The sequence below is a fragment of the Nipponia nippon genome, unplaced genomic scaffold (genome assembly GCF_047370975.1).
Source record: "Nipponia nippon isolate SJK-2023a ecotype South Korea unplaced genomic scaffold, ASM4737097v1 scaffold_10, whole genome shotgun sequence".
Lineage (NCBI taxonomy): Eukaryota > Metazoa > Chordata > Aves > Pelecaniformes > Threskiornithidae > Nipponia > Nipponia nippon.
In genome coordinates this window covers 28,200,445-28,219,203 of record NW_028262291.1, presented here as the reverse complement: position 1 = coordinate 28,219,203, position 18,759 = coordinate 28,200,445, and the positions used below count along the sequence as shown (strand labels likewise).

The window sequence follows — 18,759 nt, the reverse complement described above, 5'->3', positions numbered from 1 at the left end:
TGGGAACCAACCCAGAACAGTATTAATGAAAAAGGTACCAGATAAAATCCATGCTATAGATGAAATGAGATTATTTCTTGTTCACAGCAAGAGTACACACACAAACTCACAGTGCCTCCTCTCTCACTACAAAACACATCAGAAAGTTAAGATTAGATAGCTCACAATCACTCCTATCAATAGAGACATCTGAAGAGTTTAGCATTTTGCAGGGTTTCTTAAAAACTTCAGCAACTAGAAACGTATCACGAAATCTCAGCTATTCATTTTACAGAGGTGGTCTTTTGAAGGCTCTAGAAACACGTGCTGTAAGCTGTCAGAGCTACGAGTCTGCACAGCTAACTCTCAGATTATTACAGTATAGTCTGCAATATTTGGGGTTTTTAAAACCCCAGCTCTGGCAGTCGTCTCTGCTTTCTATTAGAGAACACCGCCTTCTTCCCAAAACATACATATGATCAGAAGAAAAGCTTGAGCAATGCTTACCTATGTTTACTACAAGCTAAAAAACAAAAAGCAATTTAAATTAGCATTAACCAAATAAAACATCAGTCTTAGAAATACATTTTCCTTAGTGAGATTGACTGCTGAGAATCTGATGTTAGTGTTACTAACAGGAAGGGTAGTTTGATATATACACAGACTTGAAGTAATACACCCCCCCCGCCCCCAAATAAAAGGCTCTTAACCTTTTCAACAGTTCTATACAACATATATAAGGAAAAATACACCACCATTACCAAAACAATCATATTCTGCAGATCAACTTTAAACTTTTTGTTGAAGTTCCTAAATAGACGTTACTCATTTCATGGGACTGTTACGAAAACAAAAACCTCAAACACAAAACTCCTATGTTTAAGGCTTGGTAGCCCCTGAGGGCATCAGAAGAACTACATCGTGGTTAAACTTTTTAGCATACAGCACCTGAATGTTTAAGACTATGTAAATGCTAAGTATCTGTATATTAAGATGTTTGGTTACATCAATCAGATACTTACTATTACCTTTATATATATGCTACCGTAACCAGAGACTCATTTGGAAAAAATGGGAGACATGAAAAGTCATGTTTAGCCATTTTTTGTTAGCATTTTTCCTAACTCTAGAAGCTCGTGCATGTTTACTGTTGGACCATGTAACTTTAATCAGGAACTTTATATGTACATATCACATTACAATATTTACTTATGTAATTTTTACTTCTTGCCAATAGGACCTTGGTCTTGTTCAGTGCACAGGATACACTCAGATGAAAGAGGACGAATTGTTGTGCACAGGCAATTGTGAGCCTGACATTCTTTCACATTTCAGAGCACTGCTTGACAATATTAAGTGTAAAGCATTAATTAAAAAATTAAAAATTAATTTTTTTTTTTTTGTGTAAAATACACTGCACACAGAAGGGATTCACAGTTTTCTCTGGATCTCTGTCTTTAGATGTGAACTCCTCAAAGCAACAGGTCTCCTTCCTAGATTTGAAAGACATCCTGTATATAGAGAGCACTCTATCAATATGTTCTAGGAAAACAAGTCGCAACAGTTACTTCACTGTGATCCTCAAGTCAGAAATGAAGCGACTCATATTCCTTAACAGGACAGGATTTCTGCAGTCTCAAGAAAAAGACAGACCAAACACAGCCCAGACAGGGGGTATACAAGCTATTTCAAATTACATTATTATAAGGCTCACGTTTCAAAGACCATGTTAGCAACACCAGTGCGGCCGCTTCCGTGATTAAAACCAAGCCTCCCATGCGCCAGAGCAGGGAATCTGATCTTGCCGTTGTGCTGCAGCTAGGAGAACTCCCAGTCAGCCCCAGTAACACGTGTCAGGCAGGTGGTAAAGGGACCAACAGGATTGCCCAAGATAACCGAGACTGCACTGAAGTGTACTAGCCATGCCTTCCAGTTTGTCCCTCTGCACAACTCCTTTATAACTTCTCTCTCTTTCTCCTCCCTATCCCCACCCAATACTGGTAGACAGCTCCCACGAAAATGGTCAAGGAGCTTGGACTTTCTATTGATGCATACAGACAACCCACGGGATTCAAACAACAAGCTCCAATTCTGCCTCCAAGTTCCTTCTGCCACGATGATTAGCCATGAAACAGATGCAGTTTGGAGTTTACAACACCAGAAGCTGATTTCATTTGGGGATAGATCACTTCACCTTCTCTAAAAGAGTTCAGAAAACCATCAAACTCAGTTTTAATGGAAGTGTGTGATGCCATCATTCATCTTTGCAAAAGCAGTACTATATTTAACATACAGAAAATGAGCTAAAAGACTCATTACAGCTAAAAAGACCATCCCCATTGTAAAGACAAAACCACTTCACAACCCGATTTTTAAAATATCAACCAAGACTTGCCATGGCAGTCAAACGCATGTAAGCAGATGAAGATCGTCCTCTTAGCTCTGCTTGTCCTATGACTGCAGCTCTGATTGCCATTAGCAACTCTTCCTGAACACAGCCTTTCCTGGCATCTAGGGGATGGGGGCAGGGCGGGGAATGAGCGCTCTCTAGCAAAATGAAAAAAACACACTTGGCCTCGTGGAAAGTTAGCACAAGTTATGTTTTCAAATCTCAGGATCGCCTCTCTCACCCGAGCAGATTTAAGGTATGTGCTTTGCACTTTTTACCAACTCACAAACCCTTCTTCTTTGAACAGTCTTAGTATATTTCTTGAATCAGAGAAGCACATCTTAAAGCCACTTACACTCAAAAGGAAAAAAGTTTGCATAATTTAACTTGCCAAGGATTAACCATTTAAGCCATCTTTAAAATAAAACACTCATCCTCCCACTTCTCACACACATATACCCTCCCTCCTTCTAAAGGAAAAAGAGTAAGGTCCTGCCAGTTAGAACAGAACAAAACCAAACCAACCCATGACAAATTCAACTCCCTGCTTTTCTATTTCCTTCCATACAATAAGGCATTCAGGAAACTTTTTATTTTTTTTTTAATAAAAACTAAACTAGAAGATTACAGAAAGTCTGCCTCTCTAACCCACGACCATTAGTAAGCCTGGCAGAAGTTCTTCCTGACTTGATAACAAGGATACTGAGGAATACAAGTATTCCCCATCTAACCCCTCCTAACATTCATAAAGTTACCATCAGTACAATTCTACTTTTTGCACCCAGAAACCAGAGTATGGGGATGTTTTACAGCATTGTTGCATTCAAAAGTTATGGTACTGCAGACAGAGAAATACAAACAAGAACACTAAGCTTCAGATTGCTCGGTGAGTTACCATTCACCAGTTTTAAATAAACACAAAACCACCTTCTACACAGCGTGGCTAAAATCATGCTCAAGTAAAAAGCTGGATGACCTGAACTTTCATTTTAGGGAATTGCTTTGTTATTTAGAAGGACTGTTTACCTATACATACACTAAGAGGAAACCTCGGTCCTAATTAAGTCTATAAATTTATGCTTTACTAACAGTACAACAGCAAAGTTTCATATTTGAAGGAGGGAGCCAGGGAATTTTTTGCAAAAATTAAAACATTTACATGATGTAAAGATATAAATCGGTGGAAGGCAGAGTTTGGTGTTTGTTTCTAAAAATTTTTACTGCATTCTGCCACATTCCATAAAGTTGCTGGAAACGTGGGGTTTTTTTAGAAAACAAAGTTTATCAATTAAACTTCAAAAAAAAGTCAGTTAATCTGTTAAGTCTTAGAACAGGATTTTTTTTTTTTTTAATTATTTTCAACTTATTTTCAAAGTATACATACAGCTGGGAGGGGAAAAAAGATGGAAGGTCAGTAGAAAACAGAAGGAGTTGCTCCCTCCCACCTGTACTAGCCCACTGTTTTGTCTCAAAATTTATAAGAAAGTCAAAGGGACATTATTTGGAGGTTGGTGTTTTGGGTTTTGTTTTTTTTTTTTAATAACACACCTAGAAAAATCAGTTCATTATCCTCTACTGTTCTTAAAGTGTGTTGTAAATGTCTCATTCCAGTCACTGAAGTTTTTGCCTTCCCTTCATACTTCAGAGACAGGGGACTATTTGGAGAAAAGGAGATAGAGGAGAAGGAGTTGCAAGGAGGAGAGAAGACTACTTTCTAGAAAGAACGCACACAGGAAATCCTAGTAATTAATTTAACAACTGAAGATGCAAAGAACAAGAAAAAAATGAAGAAAACTCTACTCTAGTACTGATTAAAGTATTTTTTCCCCTCAAACTCCATTAAGAACGGATGGATCTCCGATTTCTTGTTTTATTCTTTTAAACATGACAGGAAATTTCATATTGAGTGCCAAACTATTTTTCCCCTTCTAGCAATCCACTTTATCTTGGAAAGAACTGGCTCGCGGGAACAATGCGTTAGTGAGGCAGAAGTGCCTTAAGAGTTTTGGGAAGAGGTCCAGAGCACAAGAGGAGATGATCTGGGTAGTGCTGCAAGGCTGCAGGCATGAAATGCAAAACTAGAGGTACCTCTATCACTAGAAATGCTACTGCACTTATGATGGGAAGAACTTCAGGTATGTGCGCATCCCCTGCTTGTACAAACTATTCTTTGAATTTTATCCACCTACCAGAGGTGTTCGGGGGGGGGGGGGGGGGGGGATCAGAAAAAGCAGCCAGCGCCTCAACCACAAAACAGTGACATTCAAGGACAACTACAGCCTTCCATTTCCACAGCAGAAAGAAGTGCTATTAACTCAATCTGCCAGCAGGGGGAAATGCCAAACAAGTGAAAAAAAGTTAAGAGCAAAACACTAAAGATAAAGATGAGGAATAAAATTAAAACAAAACAAACCAATCCCCCCCACACACACACATCCTCAGCAGTTAAGGAAAGGAAGGATTCTGCTCCTGGAGAGGGGAGGCCGGATAATAGAAGTATATACAACTCAAAGTAACTGAGCATTTTGCTCATTCTTCCAGGCTCTAGAGAGGAAACAGTGAAAGTGTCAGTCCAAAATATAAGCATTTCAGAACCGTACCAGCAAGCAAAAACAAGCTTTCCGTTTCAGTGTTAGCACAGAGTGACTGCAAATCAATTACAGTTTTCTTATATGTAGCATTTCAATGAAGAGCAAACTGATTACACAACTGAGAGAACTGAGGTGAAAGAATATGAATTTTTAAAGGACTATCCAACATGAATGTATGAACTAATTTATTTAAAGTGAATACATATATTCTAGAAAATCATTCTGCATTACAGAAGACTTCCTCTTACTCTTATACAGAATCCCAAGAGTCTGGACTTTTTTTTTTGCTGAAGCGATTTCTGAACAGCAAGGGTCCCATTAGACACCCTGTTTTTCCTTCTACCTTATAAATATTATCTGTACACCATTTCCATGGTTACAAAGTACAGTGAAAACTACTTAAAGGGAGTATCAGTTAAGAGAATAAATCTGTGTTAAACATATTTTGATGAAGGGCAACTTGCATGCAACAGACAGGAAACAGACACAATTACACAATGCATTTTAAAATTAAGAAACAGAAAACCAAAATGTGAAAATTCGTTGAACGAAGAAATTTAACATGCATTTACAATGAAAAAAAGACAAGCCCTGCCATCATAAGGACTTTCAGTTTAAAGCATCACAGGCTAAGATTCACAAGGAGCAACGAGGAGATTTTCAGAGAGATTTATGGAGATGAGCTACACAAGCTTCTACTGATGTTACCTTCCCACAAGTATTAGACAGAAGCTAGGTACACACGTAATAATAAGCAAAGATTAAAAAATCCAGATGAATTGTCATTAGTGATTATATGGTAGGGCACCTTACAACAATAGGTCATCTTTTATATGCCCATATTTATAAAGCTCTTTCAAAAATCAGATGCTGTACTTTCAGTAAAGCTCTTCTCTCTGCATCCATGACACCTGCTAACTGAATGATAGTTCAAGCATGCACAAGGAAAGACTAGACTAACAGTACATCAAGAAGTTTAAGTAAAACCCAGTTCTGCTCAGAGTTTATAGTTCTACCTCCAGTTTCTCCACTTTAATTTATCCTGCAGCTGGAAAACTCCCACAGGCAGCTAATCTATCTGACCAAGGCGCTCTCCTTTATGTTCTCTTCCAGCTGTGAAGTCCAGCAGTCCCCACTCTTTTTCTGGGGGGAGTGGGAGGTGAGGGGCTGTCACACTCCACAGAAAGCTGAAGTGATTCACAGATAGGCCTGAGGAGCACCAAGCACAAGCTTAAGCAGCAGAAGCACTCAGCTAGCAGCAGAAGGGAGACCTCCTTCCTTCAGCAGTCAATGAGTTCCAGTGTGCTATAGTGGGTAACAGACTGAGCACTTCGCTGCTTTTCTTTTTAACTAAAGCAATCATCAAGGAGTCATCTTTCACTTTCCCCACCTGGTCAGATGTTTGGCTTGTGAGTTATGTTTTCAGTGATCTGGTCACATAAACACGTTCTTTTCATTTTGAGACTGGAAGACCTATAGGATGACTGGGGAAAAAAGAGGCATCTGAGTCTGCCCGGCATCTGAATTTTGTATATTCCGCCTGTTACTCAGGCAGACTAGAAATCACTGTAATTTTCTGCTTATCCTCATTATGGCACAGGGGATAACAGTTCTTTACTTGTTTACTGTATAGTCCAGGAAAAAAGTAGTAAAAAGGTCAAGGAGAAAAATCATTATTTAAGATGTACTTTAAACACTAAAATTAAACCAACCTGTGCTGTTTGTGCTATGGGTCAACTTTCGTGTCAATATACTGGAACAAGTACTGGTCCACGCTTCCTGTCTGGCACGGTTCTTATAATAAACTGGCCTCTTCAATTTAATTGTTTTAGCACATGCATTAAAAATAAGCCATTTCATGTATACAAAGTGCAGCAGCATAAACTTGAAAATTTGCTGCTAATGTACATTCTTGTGTCCTGTATTTTATGATACTGCAAAAAATACTCATTTTATCTTTTGTAGAACTTTTGTTTTAACAGGAAGCGAGATGGCTCAAAATGAGAAACTATACATAATTCTTGCCTTTACAGCATTTCAGATCACTGGCTCTAATATGTCACAGGCTTCTGAATAATTGTCAGAAGACAATATGAAAATGATTTGTTACTGAACAGATGTTCACATGACAAAAGTATCAAAGAACAATCATTTGTTTCTTAATCTGTCTTCAGATTTTAAGAACAAGATGAAAAAGGTAATGCTTCTCACCTGCTAGAAGGTTTTTTTTCTAGAAAGAATACTGGCAATTTAATTTCACGCAGTTCTATGCAAAAAAGTCTCAGACTTCCGTTGATTCTGTTGGGTGCTCTGAACCCTGTAAAAGGCAGCTGGGACCCTCTGCTGCTACCAGAAAGGTATCACATTTTCCTCTCCTCTTGAATAAATACAACACCTGTTCTAAGTACAGCCTGCTAACATGTACTAAAAACCATTCTCATTCTATGTTTGAATTTTATTTGCTTTTTAGTCAAGCTTATTTTATTTCACCAGCTATTACTTCATTATACTGTGTTGTCATTTTGGCATTCCTTGATCTCCTGAGCACAGAGACCCACTAAAAAAAGAAAAAAAAAAAAAAAAAAAAAAAAAAAAAAAAGACGAGCTTGAGACCCTCTAACAATAAGTACAGTATGATCTGTGTATGGATTAAATAAAGAAAATAGCATTAAGGTTTTCACGAGTTTCTAGTTTTGTGTACTCATAAATTATGATAGAGCACTTAAAGGCATCAACATGTTTTACAAGTAGTCTAAATAAAAAGGCAGTAAACAGAATTAGGTAAAACATGCTTGTTTCAAACTCTTAACTAAACAGAATATTGAAAGCTCCTTTCTCTCCCGCTCCATCCCAAAATAAAAGCGTGAGTGAGAAGGGATTTCATTACATTCTTAGAACTGTTATAAGCGAAGTCAAATCCAGCCAGTCACATTTAGCATGCAGGCTGTACACACTCCCAAGCACGTCACACTAAGAAAACATGCTTGCTGAGCTATCTGCCTTCCCAGGGCCTCCAACGCAACTGCCGCTAGGCCTAAATCAGGTAGGCTCTGTGTGCATTGCTGCTGCAGATGAGCAGGAGTCCACCCCTTCTCCCCATTTCCCTTCAGATTTAAATTACCAGATCCTTCCAGCATCAGCTTTTTTTCCTCTACTTCCTTTAGCTGTAGTGTCTGTATTTAAAAAGACAAGGGAATCACAATTTACACTGTGCAAGATTTGGCCCTAATTTTTTTCTTCTTTACTACACCAGCTACCCTGCAGCTTCTAAGCCATCGTCGGCTGTTGTTTTTTGTTCCTTCAATGCAAAAGGACTTCGCCTGCCAGGCTGCATCACTGTTTTCGCAGCATACCTCTAAGGGGAAAAAAATCCCCTGTTCTCACTTGCTTCCTGCTGGGCTCGGTGAACATTCAGATTTCCCCATTCTCTCAACAGACACACAAGTCCAACACTGGTTCAATACTCGCACATTTCTCTCTCTTTCATCACCAGTTCCTTACTCCCCTGTTTATTTTCATACAAAGCTATTAAATAAAAGTGCAATTAAGTGGTGGTCCAAGTACCTCAAGTGTTCTCTTAAAGAGAACTTGATTTCTCTGTCAGGTTAATCCCATTCTGACAACTACTTTAAGCCTTTTACTTTATCTAATTCAGCATTTTTCTGCTCTTAGGATTCCTAATCTACCTTGTAGCTTTGCAACACCCAGGTTCAGGACAAAAAAAGTTTCGTATCTGTATAGCATGAACTTTCTCATCCAGGCAAGATGGAACAACACTGAGATAAAAAAAACACATTTTCTAATAGCTTTACCCTGAATGACATTTTGGGTAAAGTACTTGATGCAACACAGTCTCATGAGACTGACACAAAACTACTGGGAAAACACAACAGCATGAACTAAGGTATAGATCAAGTCTCAAAATTCATCTTCATCAGGCCAAAGAAAAAAGGGTAACATTCTGGAGGTGAAACGTATCAGAATACCGTATTAAAAAAAAAAAAAAAAAAAAGAAAGAACACTGAGACTTAGAGGTAAGTACAGAAATACACACTTTACCTGAATACTGGAGGCAAAAATGGTTTCACTGTACTTTTTCTTTAAAAAAAAAAAATCCACATACACACACACAAAAAAAAAAAATCACCAGTTTGTTCCTTCCAGGGAATGGTCCACAGCAATTAAAAAATAAAAGATTTCCCAGACAATCCAGAGTACACACAACCTTTTTTTAAAATATATAATTATTTAAACAGTGATTTAACTAGCTCATTGCAATGTAAAGCCTGACAACACTTGATACATCAAACATTTATGACAGAGTCCTAAAGAACTCACTATTAGACAACAACCAACACAAAAAAGACAGACAAGTGAGAACAAGTTTATATACGCACCTTGGAAAGACCTGTTTTCTCTTCCCCATTACAGATTTGTTTTCTGAAGTCAAAATTTGAGCAGCTGTTTCCCTCTCTCTATTCTGCACAATATACCTGAACTAAATTCCAAGGTTTATTTCAGTCCCTTGTCTTCCAAGAAATGCCTGCCCTAGAAGGAAGGAAAAGCAGGAGGACACCACTCTCCACACCCTTTTCAGCCCCCTCTGCTGCAAGAAAACATATATCCTTGTACCAGGCAGGAGGCATTTAAGTTCCCAAAACAAACACGAGCATTTTAAAGAATTCTAAAACAAGAGGCATTTAATGTCTCGGAAGTCAGTCCTAGTGAATAATAGTCCCTGTTGTCATTTTAACCTGTGCTAAATGGCATATTTTCAAATCATCTATTGGAGAAACATTAAGAATTTCAATTATTTCAGCCCTTTCTATTTTCTCAAGTTGCATTAACAAGCACATAATATCTGGCACAGGTTCTGTGGGGGAAGTGGCTTGTATATCATCCTTTCATACACACTACAGGCTCCAGTCCTGGAAGAAGGCAGAATGCTAAGAAGTACTTTTTTTCTGAAAAGGACAGGATGGTTGTTCAGCAAACAGACCAAAGGACCCTGGGATGAGCAGTAGCATGTGTTGCCAATTTCAGAACTAGTTCATTTGAACAGCCTCTGCCAAGTCACTTAAAGTGTTTCATCTTCCAAATACAAACACACAATGATGACACCTGGTTTATAACAATGCAAGTATTCATTTCTTGGCCTTATATGTTTTTAGAAGTGTCTGAATAAAGTTCACTAATACGCAAAACAATGGTTTGTCCAGGTAGAGACAGAGAACCAAAGCAAGCTTCAGCTGCTTAAGTTACATGTTATTCAGACTTCTCATTCATGAACATCTAAAAGTGTCAGTCTTACTTTTTAAAAATCTGCATAAAAGGTCTTACACAAGCAGTCAAGGTAACAGTAATTTTTATGAATTAAACTTTTTGCAGTTATTAAGTTCCTGCTGCAGTCACACATTACACTAGAGATTATTCAAATTCCACAACAGATTAATACTAACCTACCAAAAAAATATTTTTTCCACAACTTGCGAAGCATCACAAGTATGCACCCACACAAGAGCACAAGCTGCCAAGAGCTTCTGAATATAATAATGTAAAATTATAATTCAAATTACCAAATGCACAAATAGCAAGGAAGTTGAAAGGGGGTTGATTCCCCCAACAATAATCTAAACCACCTAAATATCTGAAAATTTGTACAATCCCTACACACTGAGCAAAGCTGAAGTAAAGGATGCACTACAGCAGTAAATTGTTACAGTCCAGATGTCAAATCTGCATGTTCATACATGAAGCGTTAGTCTTCTTGTCCTCCAGGCTAGAAGTCTTCTGGACAGAAGTGCATCACAGCCCTTCTTCCTACCACTCAGATATGACAAGAAAGAACACATGTACTACTCTATCAGTCTAATTATTTAATCCCCAATCAATACTTAGAGCAGCAAGGGAAAGGTAAATCCACATGTAGAACCATAATAATCAGAAGAAGCATTACTTTCTAGCAGTATTTCTTCTCTGAAAAGTGTCTGTTCCCACTTTTCTAAAAATTTGACTAGTTAATAAAAACTCCCCCAGAAATCAAACTGAGATGTTCTAGTTAAACAAGGATTAAACCTATGAGAGTTAACACCTGCCCTTTCCCTGACAGTCAAACTGCCTTAAAACTGATCATTATCTCCCTCATTGAGATCAATGCTGGTTGAGCGAGAAGTTTTGGCTTTCAAACCAGAGTTTCAAATAAAAACTATGAAAATCCTACTAAGATGATAAAAAGAGATAAGCAGTGGATTCTTGATATTTATTAAAAAAATAAAAACTTACAGCTGGTCATAACAAAAACATGACAGACCTGGTTAAATGACAGGGACTTCCACAAACTCGAAGAGGAAAGAACTGAAAAAAGAGGCAGGGAATGCCACTACCTACCGGAGGTGATATAATTCATGGTACTAAGCTTACAAAGCACTGGCCATTTAAACTATCATAAAAAAGAAAAAAAAAAAATAAAAGAAGTCACGTCTCTGAGGAACACTCTCTTCTAAGCATTCATATAGAAGATTGCAATCTTAATGAAATGAAGCTTTTGGACATCCAACTTCAAAGCAAAAGAAAAGGGACACAGGAACATATACATCTTGAGCAGTGAAAGGTTCATACACCACGTTGCATCAAAAACAAAAGGAAGGTGAACCCATTTGTACACCTTGCACCACCTTAGAGCAAAATCCATGAGAAGACCTTCCCCTTCTTAAGAATATATTAAAAGACTGAAAATAAAGAAAACACTAAACAGTCAAAAAGCAGGGTAGTTACCATAACAAGGATCAGGGTTAAATCTGTGAGCATACTTTTAACTGATCTGGCAAAAAGTGAGGTAGCAGACATTAAGATGCCTTCCATTATTCCAGAGAGTTAAAATTAAAGCAAACTTCAAAGAGTTACAGGGGATCTGATAATACTGAATGATTGATTTTCATTTGTCATTTTATTGTCCTGTGTCAACAAGTGCCAAGTAACATACTCAGAGGAAAAAATAACCCTAGCTATAAATACACAATGATGAGTCTAAACTAGGCATTACTACTTACAAAAAAGATTTTGAGATTATTGCAAGCAAACAGTTCAACTCCCAGCAGCAAGAATTCAGAGAAAATCTCAGAAGGTATTAGAAACAGAACAGAAAACAAACAGGGAACATTCTGCTGTGATGCACGCTGCATGCAATTCTGGCTGCTCCACCTCAAAAAGGGAAGAGCTAGAAATGGTACAGGGAGGAATGACAATTAGTGAGCATGTATAAAACAAATGAAACTATTTTTCTTGCATCAACCCACCACGCACACAAAAAAATGCAGTTAAACTGCGTGGAACTTGCTGCTGCGGAATACTATGGAAGGCACGGATATGAATGAGTTCAAAAAGGCAACAAACAAATTCACCTATAAATAGTTTGATTCACAGAGCAATAGCCCAAATGTAGCTCAGGCAGCAGCTAAACAAGTGTCTGTCAGAAATTTACTGTTAATATTTCAGCAGCTGACAGAATTCACCCATTTCCTACGCCGTTCAGTCAGCTGCTGCTGCTGGCCACTGATAAAGGCAAGATGCTGGATTAGATGGGCATTTGGTCCAGCACAGTATGTTAGTTCTTACATTTAATCACATTGAGCAGCCATACCGGTACATGTCTTGGGTTGTTTCGGAGGTTGGTTCTTCTGGTAAATAAACCAGGCTAAAATTCAAGCATGTAATGTTAAAAGCAGAAATTGTAACTTCTGAAGCAGAAATCAAACTGGTTTATGCTTATTGTGTAATATAATGTAACACTGAAATAAAGACATGATCAAATATTCAAGGATGTGAGGTTTTTTTGTTTTTTACATAACGCATCAGACTGCTGAAAAATTCTCCTGTAAGCCCCTCACGAATCAGGATGTCAACCCAAGGAGATTCAGGCAGTTAGTCCCTCCTAACAGAGAAAGACCCAGAAAGTTGGAAAGCAGCACTCAACATAAGCCATGGATGTTTGCTGGAAAAACTGCCAAGACCCATTTAAGATTGGCAACAACTTGGCTTCCTCCCAGCTGACCAGAGGAAAGATCTCCTGAACCAATGGATTCAAAGGGAACATGTAGATGAATGTCTGTCTCCTCTCCAAGAAAACTGAACTTGCCAAAGTCATCAGGTCCTGTCTGACCCTGGAGCGGTACTGGATGCTCTTCTTTTTAATAAGGAAGTCTAGCTGAAGAAGTACTACTGTCACAGAAAATACATAACCTCAAGCTGAGGCCCAGGACAAACATCGAACAGAATTCGGCTAGGAAGTACTGCTAATCCTGCTAGAAAGCACTGCCTAAACAATTTGGTGAATGTCTGCTTTCTCATCACTGTCAGCTTCCTTCTCTTCTGACAGATGAGCTTTTGAAGATAGCCAAGCTGAAAGCCATGCAGGATAAACAAGCGGGTCTCAATCTGTGAGAAACACAGAAGTTTCATTTTCTAGAACCCAAATTACAACGGGTCTCGAAAAAAAAAGCGGTGTCCGGTATACACCACCTTTCAGTATTCCTGTAGGCAGTAAGATGAAGATGGATGTACCCAATAAGCTTATCGTCCTTATCAGGAACAAGCAAGCATCAAGGATAAAAATGTATAAGAAAGAGCAGAAGCATTGTGATCAGTTTCATGAAGACGCAGACATTGCCTCAATAAAATTACTGCTCAGCTACACTGGTGATAAAGCGGACCACGATCCAGTTTATATGAGAAGTCTCTTAAGTCACACAAAAAGACAACAAAGTAAGAATTTCAGGCTGCGCTACGTTTTGTTTTCATTTCACATGAGGTAGTATCATTTTGTTATTTAAATAACCTTCTGCTTACAGAATCACACAGGTAGGTTTGGGGTTCTTTCATTTTGTTTGGGGGGGGCGGGGGTGTTATCTAGGCCAGTAATAGCATTGAAACTGGTCCTGCTGAAATAAAACAGCAACATAATGCCATTGTCATCCCAAAGATCATTTGTGCAAACTACACAGGCAACAAACAGCACTACAAACTAACAACTCAAAGAAATCGGCACTCTTATTTGTAGTTGGGAACTTCAGATTTGCTAGATGTTTTCTCACTCCATGGTGTCATAGGCTGAATGTTTCAGGTTGAATTTGTTGCTATCCCCGAGAGAACTGCAAGAAGATTTAATGGTAGCATGCATGCATAGCGAGTTTATTCATGCTTCAGTGCTTCTGCTAATCATCCATGGGGCAACACTTCTCTCTTCTCCATCCCACCAGTAAAGCTCATCACAGATGCATAATTTGTCTTCCAGATACATAACTTGGAAAGTTTTCTTCTGAAGTGCCCCATCTCTCATTGAGAGCAAATTCCAGTACCAAGCAAGCTATAAAAGAGCTCCAAGCAGTACCAAGAAACTTCTCAAATCTCATTCACATTTTCTGCTCGCAAAAAAAACCAAACAACAACAAAAACCCCAAACGCTTATCCTCTTGCTGTCCTCCTAAGTTCAAGGGGAGTTTCTGTTCTCTCCCGTATCTGTTGATACTTCAATTATTACACAGGAAAACTCAGTTGATTCTGATATATTCCAAAATACAGGCAATGATTTTGATGCATCTTCTCCTCACACATCAGGCTGCGTGGAGACGGAGGAAGAACCGGACAACTGTACGGATGTCTCCAGATTTATACCCGTTTGCCTGCAATTCCAAGCCACTGGTCTTAGTGATGATGCAGGCTGACCTTTCCAGTGCAATACAGTTCTCATTTTGGTTTACTTCACATTTCCATGACACTTGCATACAAAGCAGAACTGCTTCCTTTGGCAACATGGAGAGCAATAATTCAAAATCTTCTCTCTGAAAAATGCAGTGCCAGCCAACACTATCTCTTTGGATCTCAGGCCTTTAATGCCAAGGCAATATACCTGAGAATTATTTTAGAAACATAATTTCATTAGGCAGTGGAGATGAAAGTGGGACTAACTGCATGTGAACAGGAGAAGCATGCCAATCACTAAATTGTTAACACAAGAAGATACTCCAAGAAGTTTCATTACACCCATCTATAAATCAAGAGATCACCAAAACCAGAATTCTACTTCACAGAAGTCACATCATAGAGTATGAGGCACGGTAGTTACTGAAGTTGCCTTGTATTTGGCCTTGAAGCTGTCTCCACAGTTACAGAGTTGAGATGCCACAGCATAAAAACACTTCAGTAAAGAGACTGTACTAAACCAGCTTACTGCCAAAAGTCAACCCCAGGCTTATGCAGAACCAGAGCCTCAAAACATGAACAACCCTAATGAAATATTAGAGGAGCATATGCCAAAGTTCCCAAGCTCCACAAATACTCTAGGACACCAGCAGACACCACAAGCAGTGCCACTAAGCGTTGTAACTGGAGATACTCCAGAGCAAGAGACATGCGTTTAAAAGATCATGATTCAATATCCCACCTGAGCCCAAGAGCCCAATGCCATGGGTAGTCACAGAATCAATCACATGGAGTTCTAAGCACCAGACTCACACCTTTAAGTGAGCTATTTACAGTAGACAGTGAGGCATGTAACAAAGAGGGAGCCATACCTTTCATGTTTGCATTGGAATATAGTGTCCTTATTAAGCAGCACTAAAAGAGTTAGTGGAAGCAACACCGGACCCAGCCAACTGGGACAGATGCAGAAATTTGGGTATTGCTGACTCTGCTGACGTTCCACTTAGAAAAGGGGTTTGTCCAAATTAACAAGGTATCTGTCCCTGAACAGTACTCACTTGGGAGAACTGGAGAATTCTGCTCACATAAGCTGTACACAGAATAGTTTTAACAAGTGGTTAAGACTTTAGCGCTGATGACACTAGTTACTCAGTGTTAGTTTTGCTGTGCATTGAACCATTTCACGCAACTAGCTATGTTAAGTCCTTTATACCAGACTCAGAAAGTATGATACAGAAACAGTGATATTATGCAGTAAAGGTATTGGAACCTCATTCACACACTGGCCGTAGACAAAGTATGTTCTGGAGAAGTTTCGATTTGGTAAACGTAAGCACTAACCTTAACTCTGACCCTCCTAATACATTTAGGATATGTGCCCATGTAACAGTATCTGTAAAAACATAATCATGCCTACATGGTAATATGCAATTTCTTGTATTAATTGTAGTATAATGCAAGGGAGCTAGAAAGGTGGACAAAAAAAATTTCAACAGCAACAACAACAACCACCACCACCTTAATTTCTTCTATATTTTTTTCAGGTTCCGCAGAACTTAACTCAGGACTGTTTCTTGGCACCAGCGCTCACCTGTGCAACTCAGATGCCACTGGATTTCAAATTCACATTTATTCATCATTATCTCCCCTGTGCACCAGGTCTCCCATTCACATTCAAACCTGTACTTCAACCCAAGATAACCTAATAAAAAAAAAATACCCCAAACTTCAAAAACAAACTACCCTATTTAATTTGTACAAGCAGTTTTACAAGAATCTCACCTCCTTTGGGGCAAGAACTACTTATTGGTACGCTACCCATAGTTAATCAATAAATCATTTTTAGGCTTGTTTTTGTTTACAGCGTAGCAACATTGAGGACTTGAAGGAAGCAGGCCGTTTACTGGATTAAACACGCAAGTGAGGGCCTCCATTCCTAGCTTAAGGTCTCCAATAAATTTACCACAATGCAGAATAAGTCAATTTCTATCTGCCTCAGTTTCTAATCTGAAACATGGAAATAATACTACTTACCAGACTGACCTGTTATCTTTCAAGTGGAGCAGATTCTCAAATAATAACAGGCACACTTATACTCAAGTGAATAAACTATGCTGATTCACAACAGCAGATTGCCTGGGCCAAATTCCATGCAGTATTAACAAGTCAACAGGAAGCACTCCAAAATTATTTCACTGATGTGCTCTGATCTTCCTTCCCCTACACTCCAGTCAGCTGGCACTCTCGCTGCTCCCTGTAAATATATAGACACAGGTATCAACCTCGAATTCTGTCTTCCCTTCCCCTTTTATTATGTTCTCCCTCCTTACCCCTTAAAAGCCTTTTTTTTCTTCCTTCTCCTCAAAAGCACACAAATGGGAACTGTAGCATCTGGAGAATGGTATTTGTAGCTGGGGTAGTCACACTCAGTGTGGGAGTACTGATGGTAGTCACTAGTCTGAAAGGAAGAATTCAAGTAACCATACACTTAATAGAAGTTCCTTTCTTCTCAAAACCATGATTATTCAATATAAGTAAAGAGACTTACACGCTATATCACATAAACATAAAACTGAAATCGCTGTGCCAATCTAACATGGAATCACGTAAGTATACAATTAGTGTTTAATGGAAGAAAAGCTGAGTGCAAGACTGCTGTACAATGAAAGTAGACTTCAGCTACAAGAAAAACAAAGCGTCCAAAACATTTTTACTCGCACTGATTGCCATGGATTTTTAACTGATCGTTTACTTAAAATAGGAAGACTAAACTGTAGATTTATCCATTTTTAGTGGCTACTATAACCAACTGAAAGGCAATACCATTTTCAACTTTCACGATGCTGATAGAAAGTGAAAGGGTATCACGGAGCATGGTACGATTACACTTTCTAAACAAAAGGATCGGCAGTTTGAAGGAGGCTGCTGGTGGCAGGCAATTTTCCCTCTCCCTCAAATTATTTTTATTCCCAAGAAGCCAGGACCTATCCCCCATGGGCTTCACCCAGAGGAGAAGGCAGTAACGTGCTGCTGAGGGACACTCCTCTCACGTCCCCTCACAGAAACATCACCACATCCTTCACCTGCCCTCCCGGGACCTACTGATTCCATGTACACAACAGCCCCACTCCAACACTGCCCTCGGAGATGGAGACAGCCACCCCATGGCAAGAAGGCTTACCATAACAGCAGACACTAAGATGAGACAAAACAGTGACGGGCACTAAACTAGTGCTGCATATGCCACAGTAGTATCAAGACCAACACTCACAATGATATATTTACAATCACAGCACTACTGTGGTATTAGTGTAGTGCCCATCATTACAGTAACTTCTTTGCAAACTTACTCTCTAAACAAATTCTGTTCTCTAAAAATTAATGCCCAGATTTTTAATGGTCTGTAGCTGTGCAAAAAAGATGTTTTTAAACATCTCTCTCCACACACACACACACACAGAAATTCTCGTGCAATCCTTTCATTACATTGTCCTCACATATTCCTCTCCTTGCTGTTTCAAGGATGGCTTTTTTTTTTTTCCCTTTTAAAATCCCTTTGAGAAAAATCCCAGCTCCTCTCAATTAAGACTCTGGTTATTACACAGCAGAGGGGAAAAAAGCCGTATGAGGACCAGAAACATACATGAAAGTTTATTGCATGATTTTAAGTCCCTTCTAATACAACTTCTGAACCCCAAGAAGCCCATACGAGTCTTACTGCCTACTGGACTACCAAAGACCACAGCATGGAAAGCAATGTAGAGAAAACAAAATCTAATCATAACACAATGGAGGTTGCATAGCTGAAGGCTTAAAATGTATCCCATATATGTGGGAAAATGGCAAAACTATGCAGACAGTATTTACCACCTTTCCCATATTATGCAGGAGTTCCTGAAGAAGCTGCAGGAGTTTGATATAGCCGAGAGAAAAACACAGGCATGTCTCACATATAGTACTTTCTACACACAACAAACACAGATTTAACAGATACTTGTCCCCATCCTTAGTTTAAGTTTCCAAAAGCCTTAGAGTAAAACGGCTTATATACACGATGATGAAATCATCCATTATATTAACAATATATTTGGCATAAGGAAAAAA

The 18,759-nt window shown here is 38.9% G+C and overlaps 1 protein-coding gene across 14 annotated transcripts in view; it reads right to left on the bottom strand.

Moving 5' to 3' along the window:
- The window catches only part of PHF21A (PHD finger protein 21A), a 138,755-nt gene that overhangs the window by 108,990 nt on the left and 11,006 nt on the right, over positions 1–18,759 (bottom strand). For 11 of the 14 annotated variants that reach the window (XM_087746191.1, XM_087746189.1, XM_087746185.1 and 8 more), the window contains exons 2-3: positions 16,986–17,113; positions 16,690–16,909 (exon numbers count right to left, since the gene is read on the bottom strand). The exons of 2 other annotated variants lie outside the window; for them this stretch is intronic. The gene's annotated coding sequence lies outside the window, so the exon portion shown is untranslated. The remainder of the gene's footprint in view (positions 1–16,689; positions 16,910–16,985; positions 17,114–18,759) is intronic. One more of the 14 variants, XM_087746182.1, reaches the window with a different exon arrangement.